This window comes from Mirounga leonina, unplaced genomic scaffold (genome assembly GCF_011800145.1).
Source record: "Mirounga leonina isolate KUSES-001 unplaced genomic scaffold, KU_Mleo_1.0 Mir_115, whole genome shotgun sequence".
NCBI lineage: Eukaryota > Metazoa > Chordata > Mammalia > Carnivora > Phocidae > Mirounga > Mirounga leonina.
The window spans coordinates 21,266,182-21,280,237 of NW_023270268.1; the positions used below are offsets into that span (position 1 = coordinate 21,266,182).

The 14,056-nt window shown below is 35.6% G+C and overlaps 1 long non-coding RNA gene across 1 annotated transcript in view; it reads left to right on the forward strand.

The window, feature by feature from the left end:
* Positions 1-7,237, forward strand: part of LOC118003102 — a 124,404-nt gene extending 117,167 nt beyond the window's left edge. Inside the window, exon 2 of the long non-coding RNA XR_004677273.1 lies at positions 7,127-7,237. This is a non-coding gene — a long non-coding RNA (uncharacterized LOC118003102). The remainder of the gene's footprint in view (positions 1-7,126) is intronic.
* Positions 7,238-14,056: the final 6,819 nt, after the last annotated feature.

Genomic DNA, 14,056 nt, shown 5'->3' on the forward strand with positions numbered 1-14,056 from the left:
CTAAATATATTCATATTTCAAATGATGAAAACAATTTGCAAAACTTAACTTTAAGGGGTGCCTGGGTGGCTTAGTCATTAAGTGTCTGCCTTCAGCTCAGGTCATGATCCCAGAGTCCTGGGATCGAGCCCCGCATTGGGCTCCCTGCTCCGCGGGAAGCCTGCTTCTCCCTCTGCCCCTCCCCTGCTTATGTTCTCTCTCTCGCTGTGCCTCTCTGTCAAATAATTAAATAAAATCTTTAAAAATTAAAAAAAAAAAACATGTTAAAATGACGTGCCCAATACCACTCATCATCTCTATAATTGCGTTAGTTTAAATGTTGGAAATATCTGGTTACCTTTTATGACTCTACAGGGTAGGTTCTTCAGTTTTCAGGATGGAGGAGTCATTAAATCCTCCCTAATCACTTCCATGATGCTGTCCCTTCTCACTGAGTCTGAGTGGTCAGCTCTTAGATTGATTTACCTGCAGACTACTTCATGAGATGCCACCAGGATGGCTGATCACAGGCTGAAGGTAGGAATCCATTCACTCTGAAGTACAAAAAGGAATTACCTTTAAAGATTCTCAAGTACTAATGCAGAGGAATAGAGGGGGGAAATGAAAAAGCTTTATTTTTAAATTAATATTAATAATCTAGTAGTCGTCAAGGTGTAGGGAGTAGAATGATGCAATATTTAATGCTCTGGGGAACAATAATTAAAATTTGCCTATAGATATTTCAGGGTCACATGTCCTTAGATGCTTATCTCATCTGCATTTAAAAAAAGAATTGATTGCCATAATATCTCTTTGCCCAGTGCTTTTTATTGGACTGTGGTTTCTTAATTATAATAATTGACATGTAAGCAAATTTATGTAACTGTGAGGTGCAATACTTTTTAAAGGGACAGAAAGCTGTTATAGGGAATACTATCAGAAAAAAAAAGGGGGAATAGTTATTCTGGCTAAGACACAGCTACAATGTTGGTTGTAGAGTTGGGGAAGACCACAAGAAATCAGGCTTGATTCCTACCTTGCCTATTGTCTCAGAGCACTTGAACAAGTCATTGGACTATCTAGACCAGTGCTATCCAATCAAAACTCCAGCAACAAATTCAAGTTTTATATGCAGTTTTCTCTGCATATTAAAAAAAATACTTCTAAAAATTTAAGACTTAAATGAGATAGTATATATCAAAGCACCTAACATGATAAATGCTCAATATATTTTTACATATTTAGAATGAAAATATATAAGCATAAAGTCCAAGATAGTGGAAATGTTCTTATACTGGAGCAAATCTGTAGCTTACAGAACATAACATTTTTCCAGTTCATAAAAACTGACATCTATCTTTGGTTTTCCTTTTCTTCTGGTGGCAGCCCCTGGATTTTTCTTTCAGGACTTTTCCTGAACAGAGAGTACTAGGTGATCCAAATCAGCCTGATCATCTACACCTGGAGTTTTAATTTAGGGCCGAAATGTCCAGGAAGGAACATAGTTGGAGGATCTCATTCCAATAGAGCATTCCAGAACAGACTGTCCATTTACTCCCACTGCCCATTTCCCTGGACCATCACTGGCTGCTGTCCTTTCTGAGGTCTGGTTACTCAATTTTTCCATTGATTCTACAAGATTCCCTAGCTTCTACATAAATTCCCTCCTTTGATTACTATAGTCACTTTCTGCCAAACACTCTGATTGGGCTAGGTAAAAAAAAAAAAACCTGGACTTCTAATCCCCAAACTTTTCTGATTTGAACACATCCCCTGTCCTAATATCTATGTCAACACTTTGGACAGATTGTTTCAAGCTAACTGAGAGATAGTTACATTTTGTTTGGTATATACTGGCAGGTTTTCTGATCACTTGGGCTATAGTGTCCCATAAGGGAGCCACCAGGTAGCCACATGATGGCTAACATGTAACATGTTATTTACATGTAAGTTGAAATTAAAATTTAGTTTATTTGCACTAGCCAACTTTCAGGTGCTCAAGAGCTACATATGACTAGTGGCTACTATATTGGACAGCACAGAATTTGAATATTTCCACCATTCCAGCAAGTTCTTTTAGACAACATCGGTCTAAGGCCTTTCCAGAACACTTGTTCAAAAATTCCCTAAAGGTTAAGACACTTCTCTTTGAAGGTTGTTGAATAAAGACAAAATGAAGTTTGCAGTAAGGAAAAGAATTATCTGAAGAATGGAGATTAAATGTGTCTTGCATAAGAATAAAACTCACTTAAAAAATTATGGTGAGGATAATTACAATACTTTAAGAAAGAGTGCATATGGAGATTAATAGACATTCAATATCTTAATTTTTCCTTTGATGATTAAGAGATCCTCTTCCACAGTATTCCTCCTTTAGGACAATGAGGAATTAAATTATAGAGTGACTTTAGAGACTCTGTAGTCATTCTCACTCATTTTAGAGTGAAGACGAATGTCCAGAGTACACAGGTCACTTTCTAGGTCACACAGCTCAGTTATCTGCAGAAACAACATGAGAACAACACACATCTCCTGAAGTATTAATCTGAACAGTTGTTCTCTGTTGGACAAGGTATATTCAGGATATCTACCTCAAAATCATTTCTGTATTATCTAAGTCAAAGATATTCAAATCACAGCTTTCCCTGCCTCCTATGAAATGGGTTATTGTGTAACTGCCATTTAACATGTATCTGTATTTCTCTAAAGGCCAGAAAAACGTAAGTCAGACTCCTAGAGTTAATAACTAAGACTGACCCTGAACTGTCTAAATCTCATCCCCTGAAATTTGCAAGTCCTATCCACTTTCCCAAGCACCTGGGGAAATTAAGTCATCTTTTACAGGTGCATTTTGTTTAGGTAAACGTCCAGAGCTAAAATAATGTGTTGCATATGATGGAAAATATATATATATATTTGTAGAATTTTTTATGATGTATATTGTAAGCAGGAACCAGAGAGAGCATTTCCTATTTTATATGAAAGGTTGTAGGTGAGGAAGAGTAAAATTGTCAAGCATATAAACCTGCATTTAATTAGGTCCGTTTCAAAGAATCATATTCAAACATATGTAAATGAATATATATTTTTGTCCTTGGGGCCTAAATCTGTCAGTTCTTGAGTTCCGGGATTGACTCAGGACAGTCTTAAGTTTTACATTTCCTTAAGTGGTTTAGTATTGGCTTGGCCAAAGTCTCCCTGCCTGCCTGCCAAGTCCCCCTGTTACACATTTGATGGCTTCCTTCTGGGGCTTGCTAACTTTTGCTGTCTGACAAATGAATTAACAACAGGATATCATCAGAGTGGCTCCTAGATAATTAATGTCCATTTGACATTTCAGTGAGTTTATGCATTGAAAGACATTTGATTTTAACGCATACTCCTCAGCCTTGCCTCGAATTTTTTTCAGCTACTCTTTACAACCTTTTTGGAATAATGCTCATGTTTCCTCTCCCAGGCTAAATCAAATTTCATGTACTTTACTTACCTTCTTTCACGATTCCTTGTCTCCTTTCCCAGTGCTCTCATTGATTCTAAACTGAGTCATTACTGGCCTTTAAAAACCTACTGCCCTACTTAATTTTATACTTTTTTTCTTTCCTTTCTTCTGACTAGGTTAAATCAGTGCTCTGTGCTAGAGATGGTCTGCAGTGCCACAGACTGGAAGTCATTCCTTCTAGGAGACTAAAGATCTCAATTTTAAGAGAAAATCATAATACAGGGATAATTTACTTTCTGAGGAATGGTAGAACCAAACTGAACACTATTTTTTTTTATCATAGTCTTCTGATTCTGTGGGGGGCTTGGGGTTTTTTTATTGCTGTTTTTGTTTTTGCTGACTGTACAAGCTTTTTTTTTTTTTTTTCATTTTTTAAAATTTAAATTTGTTTGTTAACATATAGTGTAGTGCTTCAGGAGTAGAATTTAGTGATTCATCAGTTGCATATAACACCCGGTGCTCATTACAACAAGTGCTCTCCTTAATGCCCATCACCCAATTATCCCATCCCCTACCCACCTGCCCTCCAGCAACCCTCAGTTTGTTCCTTATAGTTATGAGTCTCTCCTGGTTTGCCTATGTGTTTTTATCGTTTGTTTTTCCTGCCCTTCACCTATGTTCATGTGTTTTGTTTCTTAAATTCCACATAAATCATATGGTATTTGTCTTTCTCTGACTTATTTTGCTTAGCATAACACAGTCTAGTTCCATCCATGTCATTGCAAATGGTAAGATTTCAAATTTTTGATGGCTGAGTAATATTCCATTGTGCGTGTGTGTATATGTGTGTGTGTATATATATACACACACATACCATCTCTTCTTTATCCATCAGTCGATGGACATTTGGGTTCTTTCCATATTTTGGCTGTTGTAGACATTGCTGCTATAAATATTGGGTGCAGGTGCCCCTTTGAATCACTATTTTTGTATCCTTTGGATAAATACTTAGTAGTGTAATTGCTGGGTCATAGGGTAGTTCTATGTTTAACTTTTTGAGGAATCACTATACGGTTTTCCAGAGGGGCTGTACCAGTTTGTATTCCCACCAGTAGCATAAGAGGGTTCCCCCTTTCTCTGTATCCTCTAACGTGTATTGTTTCCTGAGTTGTTAATTTTAGCCATTCTGACAGGTGTAAGGTGGTATCTCATTGTGGTTTTGATTTGTATTTCCCTGATGACAGGTAATGTTGAGCATTTTTTCATGTGTCTGTTAGCCATTTGTATGTCTTCTTTGGAGAAATGTCTGTTCATGTCTTCTGCCCATTTCTTGACTGGATTTTCTGTTTTCTGGGTGTTGAGCTTGATAAGTTCTTTGTAGGTTTGGAATACTAACCCTTTATCAGATATGTCATTTGCAAATATCTTCTCCCATTCTGTCATTTGCCTTTTAGTTTTGTTGATTGTTTCCTTTGCTGTGCAGAAACTTTCTATCTTGACGAAGTCCCAATAGTTCATTTTTGCCTTTGTTTCCCTTGCCTTTGGAGATGTGTCTAGCAAGAAGTTGCTGCAGCCAAGGTCAGAGAGGTTGCTGCTTGTGTTCTCCTCTAGCATTTTGATGAATTTCTGTCTCACATTGAGGTCTTTCATCCATTTTGAATTTATTTTTTGTGTATGGTGTAAGAAAGTGGCCCAATTTCGTTCTTCTTCATGTGGCTGTCCAATTTTCCCAACACCATTTGTTGAAGAGATTGTCTTTTTTTCCATTGGATATTCTTTCTTGCTTTGTCAAAGATTAGTTGACCACAGAGTTGAGGGTCCATTTCTGGGTTCTCTATTCTGTTACATTGATCTATGTGTCTGTTTTTGTGCCAGTATCATACTGTCTTGATGACTACAGCTTTGTAATACAGCTTAAAGTCCAGAATTGTGATGCCTCCAGCTTGGTTTTCTTTTTCAACATTCCTTTGGTTATTCAGGGTCTCTTCTGATTCTATAGTTTGTTGCAGCTCTGTGAAAAATGGTGTTATTTTGATAGGGATTGCATTGAATGTGTAGATTGCTTTGGGTAATATAGACATTTTAACAATATTTGTTCTTCCATTTCTTTGTCTTCCTCAATTTCTTTAATAATGTTCCATGGTTTTCAGAGTACAGATTCTTTACTTCTTTGGTTAGGTTTATTCCTAGGTATCCTATGGTTTTTGGTATAATTGTAATTGATTCTTTGATTTCTTTCTGCTGCTTCATTGTTTGTGTATAGAAATGCAACAGACTTCTGTGTATTGATTTTATATCCTGCAACTCTGCTGAATTCCTGTATCAGTTCTAGCAATCTTTTAGTGTAGTCTTTTGTGTCTTCTACATAGATTCTGATTCTGTTTACCACCCTTTCAGAAAAGAAGCCAGGTAAGATAACCCTTATATTCAATGTAACAAAAACCCTCCTCCTTCAATTCGCCTGTAAACATGTTTTTCAAACAAATGTAGATATTTATATCACTGGGTCCCAAACCTGGGTTTTGAGATGTCTCCTAAGAATTCTCCTTAGAATCTTAGTCAATTTCCTAAAAATGTGACTTTTTATGCAAGTCCTTGAAATATACTGGATATAGCAGAGGGGTAGAGAGTGGTGGTTACAAGCCCAGAATATTGATTCAGATTACTTGGATTTGAAGCCCCACTGTTACCTCTCCACTTTAATTTTCTCATATGTAAATAAGAACAATAATAGTACATTCTTTATAGGATGTTATAAGGATTGAAAATGAAAATATAAAGAGAGCTTAGAAAGATTAAATATTTTGTTATAAAACTGAGTTTATTATAAATGAGAAGTCTATCTTTAGTAGCCTTGTCCAATAATTGATACAAGTCTTTTTTGTCTTCTCAGTTTCAAAGAGGCTAATAGGAAGCCTAGAGCACTAGAAGGCCATTTACAACTAATATTTTCCTCTTTAAAGACAAGGTGAGGGCGCCGGGGTGGCTCAGTCGTTAAGCGTCTGCCTTTGGCTCAGGTCATGATCCCAGGGTCCTGGGATCGAGTCCCACATCGGGCTCCCTGCTCGGCAGGAAGCCTGCTTCTCCCTCTCCCACTCCCCCTGCTTGTGTTCCTGCTCTTGCTATCTCTCTCTCTGTCAAATAAAATCTTAAAAAAAAAAAAAAAAAAGGTGAGTCAGATGATATGTGTCCAAGAAGTTTAAACTCATGACTATATGCAAATCTATTATTCGTACTATGCCTTAGGTTACTAGCTAAACAGCCAAATAAAAAGCCCAGATAAGAGTGGTTTAAAGAGATGGAGAGGAAATTTTTTCTCCCTTATGTCCTAGCCTCAGTGGTCTGTCTGTCCATCTCCACCTTTTTCAACTTAATGGAGGATCCATCGAATCCTATTGAAATAAAAAGCTTGGATGATCTCTTCAGTCGGATTCCTAGGAAATAAAACCTGAGACAGGTATTCATGTGAAAATGATTCAATAGTGTTATCAAGGAAAACCAGTAAAAGACTAGCAAAGTGGGATAGGATATTAAGGATGGCAAGCAATGCCAATGGAGGATAATATTACCTCAGTTGCCCCAGAAGAGGACACAGCAGTGGACATCATACCTTTAATGTACTAATCAAGTCACAATGGAGCTGGAGTATTTATACTCTGTACTCATTGGTCATTGCTTTGGATTAAATGAAGGAATTTACATTTACAGGCACTTCTGGCTTTCCCAATTTGAGGCAAAAATCATTCCATCAGTCCAAGGTCAGCATGCCTGAAAGAGATACAGGTGTTGTCTGCAGGGAGAGGAAGCAGTCCTGGAGTTGGTGTGCACTAAAAAGGTAAAGAGTCGCAGTGAATATTGGCAGAACATTACTACATGGAGGCATGATTCACTGAGGCCAATGTGGTCTACCAAATTCAATGTGGTTTTAATTTGCATTTTTCTTATTATTAATGTTTTAAGAATTCTAACATCTTTTCACATGTTCAGCAGTACTTTTTATTTCCTTTTTTATCAAATGTCTAATAGATCTTCAGCCAATTTCAATTCTCCATAGTTTTATTAGGGAGATTGGTTACTTTTCTATGGTGTGAATTACAGATATTTTATCTTTTTCAAACAGTGGCTTCTTGAAAAATGGACTATGTTGTCATTTTACTGGTAAGCATTACTGCTTTTTTTTTTTTGTAGTTTTGAGATATTCTACGTGGTGCTATAGTAGTACCCTTTTTATTATCAATTATTGCATTAATTGGGTTTTTTTTTTTTTTTTAGAGTTTCCTATGGTATTGGTTTTGATCTTTAATAGATCCATAGTGATGTTTTTCTGGTTACCATTCTTCACTGATGTTAGTACAATGGTTTTTGTACATTTTAAAACAGAATCTCTTGGTCAAACCCCTTTTATTAGTTATTTATTGGAGTTTTCTGGAGTATGGGGAGATGGCAGGGAAGCTGCCAGAAACAACACAACTGAAAATCTTTTTTTCTAGTTTGCTGCCAAAGATTCAGACTGCTTCCCACAAACATGGCTTTTCTGTGTGATTCCCTGATTATAATAGCGTGGGAGAGGAAAAATAATTTTCCCTTTACCCTACTGAGTTCTTTCCTGAGACCTCCCTGTAGTAAAAGCAAACAATTGAAAAACAGAATTTTAATAACATGCACCCCTCCTGTATATATGGGAGATACCCAGGAAAACTGAGTTACTCCCCAAAATGCCCAGTACCATCATCAGCTAAAGACAAAAGACGTTGGGGTAGGGGGGAACCAGTTTGGGAGGTTATCAAGTAAAGCACAATAAATAAGGATTTCCAGAGATTTCTTGGTACAGAGAAAGAAAGACACCTTAGAAATGAAAATTGCCCTTATACATCTGAATGTCTCTTACAAAAAGGTGATTTCTATGTGGTTTTCAGAGCATTTCCTAGGTCTGCTATATCTTAATTATCAGCTCAAAATAATCATTATTACACAGAGGCACATTTTAGGGTGATATATTTGGCTCCTCTTCAGTCCCACCTTTGAAACTTGAAGTAAGAAGGTTCACAAATTTCTTGGTCCTGAGGTCAGTCCAGTTAAACAGCAGTGTCCTTGCACATGGGCTTTCAGAGTTAGGCCTTTATGGTGTGAACAGTCTTGTATTCAATATGAGGCACTTCAATAGAAACAAAAGAAAACCAGATAAATTGTTGTAGCAGACTATAAACCCAGTCTGAGTCCTCTAGATGCCTGACTCAAAGCCTCCTTTGCTGTTTGAATATCTGATATCATCAGGTGTGCAGGTAAACTTTGAGAGTGGCCCACATAGCAAAAGGCTTGAAGATTGTATAAACAAGCACTATTGTGGTTCCTTCTCTGATGTTTACATCAAGTTGTTCCCCTTCAGTTTACAGAACATAAGGAAAAAAATGACTAAGAACAAAAACTACACAAGTCAAAAGGGTAGGAGAAAATTGCAAACTTCAGTTTGGAAACTCATGGCTAGATTTTGAAGGAACTAGAAGAATTCAGGATCCCATACATAAGTGGAAAATAGAACCTCAAAAACAATAGCACTAGAATATAATTATTTACAAAGGTGCAAACATAATTTTTCTCTCTACAATCACCCAGATTTCTATTAAAAATCACAATAACACTAATTTGCTTGCAAATTAAGTCTAGTTGAATAAATTTGGTCTGATAATTTACATAAGTGGAAAAAGAATAGCTATTGGCCATATTGGCTCTTTTAAATCTGCTTTGCTAGAACTGAACTTTTTTTTAAAGTATGGTTGACATACAATGTTATATTAGTTTCAGGTGTACATATTGATTCAATGATCTATATGTTATGCTCACCACAAGTAGATCACCATACGTACAATATTATTTACTATATTCCCTATGCTGTATTTTTTATCTTCATGACTTATCTTACACTCATCCCCCTACCAACCTTTCCTCTGGCAACCACTAGGATCTCTTGGTTTGTTTGTTTTGTTTTTTAGATTCCACAGATAAGAGAAACATGAATACCATGATTTCATTTATTTCATTTAGCAGAATATATCTGCTGGATCTAGCCATGCTGTGACCAATGGCAAGATCTCATTCTTTTATGACTGAATAATATTCATGTGTGTGAGAGCGTGTGCACATGTGTGTATACCACAGCTTCTTTATCCATTTGTCTATAAAGGGACACTTGGGTTGCTTCCATGTCTTGGCTATTGTAAATAATGCAATAAACAAAGAGGTGCATATATCTTACTGAATCATAAAGCACTTCTCTTTTTAATTTTTGGAGGAAGCTCCATACTGTTTTCACAGTGGTTACACCAATTTACATTGCCATCAATAGTGCACAACAGATCCTATTTATTCACATCCTCACCAACACTTATTTCTTGTCTTTTTATACTACCCATTCTGACATGTGATTTGATAACCTCATTGTGGTTTTGATTTGCTTTTCCTAATGATTAATGATGTTGAGCATCTTTTACATATCTGTATGTCTTCTTTAAAAAATCTTTTCAAATCCTCTGCTCATTTTTTAAGCAATTTTTTTGGTGTTGTACAAATTCTTTATGTACTTTGGATATTCTCTTATGGGATATATCATTTGCAAATATTTTCTCCCATTCAGCAGTTTGCCTTTTCTTTTTGTTGATGATTTCCTTTGCTGTACAATGTGTTTTGTTTTAGTGTAGTCCCGGTAGTTTATTTTTATTCTGTTTCCTTTGTCTGGAGACATATTCACAAGTCCAAGAGATTACCTGTTTTCTTTTAAGGATTTCATGGTTTAAAGTCTCACATTTAGGTATTTAATCCATTTTGAATTTACTTTTGTGTATAAGTGGTCATTGCATTCTTTTGTGTGTATTTATTCAGTTTTCCCAATACCATTTATTGAAAAGAATGTCTTTTTCCCATTTTTTATCCTTGTCTCCTTTGTCATAGACTGACCATATAGGTATGGGTTTGTTCGAAGCTCTCTATTCTGCTCCATTGATCTATATGTCTATTAGTATGCCAGTACCATACCGTTTTGATTAATATAGCTTCATAGTGTATCTTAAAATTGGGATTGTGGTACCTCCAGCTTTGTTCTTCCATCTCAAGATGGTCTTGGCTATTCAAGGTCTTTTGTGGTTCTATGCAAATTGTAGGATTATTTGTTCTAGTTCTATGAAAAATGATGCTGGTATTTTGATAGAGATTGCATTGAATCTGTAGATTGCTTTGGGTATTATGGACATTTTAACAATATTCTTCCAATCCACAAACATGGAATACCTTTCCACTTGTTTGTGTCTTCAGTTTTTCATCAATGTCTAAGTCTTTCACCTCTATGGTTAAATTTATTCCCTAGAAATTTTATTTCTTTTGGTACAGTTATAAATGGGTTTATTTTCTTTCTGCTACTTCATTAGTGTATGGAATCAATAGATTTCTATTAATTTTATATCCTGAAAATTCATTCATCAGTTCTAATAGTCTTTTGGTGGAGTCTTTAGGGTTTTCTATATGTATACTCAGTATCATATCATCTGCGAATAGTGACAATTTTCCTTCTTCCTTATTGATTTGGATACCCTATTTCTTGTCTGATAACTATAGCTAGGACTTCCAGTACTATGTTTAAATAAAAGTGGTGAGAGTGAGTATCTGTCTTTTTTCTGACCTTAGAGGTAAAGCTCTCTGTTTTTCACCATTGTGTATGATGTTCACTGTGGATTTTTCATATAAGGCCTTTATTATATTGAGGTGTTTTTTCTTTAAACCCATTTTTGTTGAGAGTTTTTATTGTGAAGAGATGTATTTTCTTAAATGCTTTTTTTCCTGCACCTATTGAGATGACCATATGGTTTTTAATCCTTCCTCTTGTTAGTATGATGTATCACAATAGTTGATTTGCAAATATTGAACCACATTTGTATCCCTAAAATAAATCCCACTTAATCATGGTGAATAATAACCTTAATGAACTGTTGTATTTGGTTAATATTTTGTTGAGGATTTTTGATCTGGGCTTTTTTTTTTTTGTAATGTCTTTGGTTTTGGTATTTAATACTGGTCTTAGTGAATGATTTTGGAAGTTTTCCCTCATCTTTTAGTTTTTGGAATAGTTTGAGGAAAATCTAAATGGGAAAATTCACCTTTGAAGCCATCTGATCCTGGGCTTTTGTGTGTTAGGAATTTTTTTTATTACCAATTTAATTTCATTACTAGTAATTGGTCTGTCAAATTTTCTATTTCTTCCTTATTCAGTTTTGGAAGATTGTATGCTTTGGGGAATTTATCCATTTTCCTAGGTTTTTCAATTTCTACTCTTTTTTATTTCTGTCCTTTTACTAGTGTTTGACTTTGTTCTTCTTCCAGATTCCTTAGTTGTAAGTTAGGTTGAGATTTTTCTTGTTTCTTGACAAGGATGTCCACTTTTATTTAACACAGTACTGGAAGTGTTAGCCATAGCAATCACACAGAAAAATAAAAGGCATCCAAATTGGTAAGGAAGAAGTAAAACCGTCACTATTTATAGACTACCTGATATTCTATATAGAAAATCCTAAAGACTCCACCAAAAACCTATTAGAACAGATAAAGGAAGGGGTGTCTGGGTGGCTCAGTCAGTTGACATTACAACTCTTACTTTGGCCCAGGTCATAATCTCAGGGTCATGAGATTGAGCCCTGCCTTGGGCTCCACACACAGCAGGGAGTCTGCTTAAGATTCTCTCCCTCTTCCCCTTCCTCTGCTCATGCTCACTTGCAAACTCTCTCTCTCTCAAACTCACTCTCTCTAAATAAATCTAAAAAAAAAAAAAAACTGATAAATGAGTTCAGTAATGTCACAGGATACTAAATCAATATACAGAATTCCATTGCATTTCTATGCACTAATTATGGAGCAGAAGAAGGGGAAATTAAGGAATTTTTTCTTGTAAATTACTATTTACAATTGTACCAAAAATAATAAAATACCTCAGAATAAACTTAACAAAGGAGGTGAAAGACCTATACTCTGAAAACTATAAAACATGGATGAAAAGATATTTCATGCTCATGGTTTGGAAGAATAAAAATTGTTAAAATGTCCATTCTAGCCAAAGCAATCTACAGATTTAATGCAATCCTTATCAAAATACCAACAGAATTTTTCACAGAAATAGAATAATCCTAAAATTTGTATAGAACCACAAATGACCCCAAATAGCCAAAGCAACCTTGAAGAAGAACAAAACTGGAAATACCAAAATCCCAGATTTTAAGATATACTACAAATCTGTAGTAATCAAAACAGTATGATACTGGCACAAAAATAGACACATAGGTCAATAGAACAGAATAGAAAATCCAGAAATAAACCCCTGATTATATGGTCAATTAACCTTTGATGAAGGAGGTAAGAATATGTAATGGGAAAAAGACAGTCTTTTCAATAAATGGTGTTGGCAAAACTGGACAGCTACATTCAGAAGAATGGAATTAGGCCACTTTCTTACACCATACCAAAAAAAAGTTAAAATGAATTAAGGACCTAAATATGAGACCTGAAATCATAAAAATTCTAGAGGAGAGCAAATGCAGTAATTTCTCTGACATTGGCTATAGCAATATTTTCCTAGATATGTCTCCGGAGGTAAGGGAAATAAAACCAAAATAAGCTATTGGGACTGCATCAAAATAGATTCGGCACAGCAAAGTAAACAACCAACAAAACTCAAAGGCAACCTACTAAATTGGAGAAGATATTTACAAATGATATAACAGATAAAAGGTTACTATCCAAAACCTATAAAGAACTTAGCTCAACATCAAAAAAAATACAATTAAAAAATGTGCAGAAGACATGAACAGACATTTCTCCGACAGATGGCCAACAAATAAAAAGATGATCAACATCACTCAGCATCAGGGAAATGCAAATCAAAACCACAAGGAGATATCACCTCACACCTCTGAGAGTGGCTATAATCAAAAACACAAGAAACAAGTGTTGTTGAGAATGTGGAACAACAGGAACCCTCATGCACAGTTGGTAGAAATCGAACTGGTACAGCCACTGTGAAAACAGTATGGAGATTACTCAAAAAATTAAAATAGAACTACCATATGCTCTAATAATTCCACTACTGGGTATTTACCCAAAGAATATGAGAACACTAATTCAAAAAGATATATGCACCCCTTTATTGCAGCATTATTTACAATATCCAGATTATAGAAGCAGCCAAAGTGTCCATCAATACGTTAATGGATAAAGAAGAGGTGGTACATATATATAATGGAGTATTACTCAGCCATCAAAAAGAATGAAATCTTGCCATTTGCGACAACATGGGTGGATCTAGATAATATAATGCTAAGCAAAATAAGTCAACCAGAGAAAGACAAATACCATATGATTTAATTCATATGTGGAATTTAAGAAACAAAATCAACTAGCCAAGAAAAAAAGGGACAAACCAAAACCAGACTCTTTACTACAAAGAACATACTGATGGTTACCAGAGGGGAGGTGGGTAGGAGGATGGTGAAATAGGTGAAGGGGATTAAGAGTACATTTACATGTGCTCGCTTCAGCAGCACATATACTAAGAGTACACTTACATGGGTGCCTTGGTGGCTCAGTCGGTTAGGTGTCTGCCTT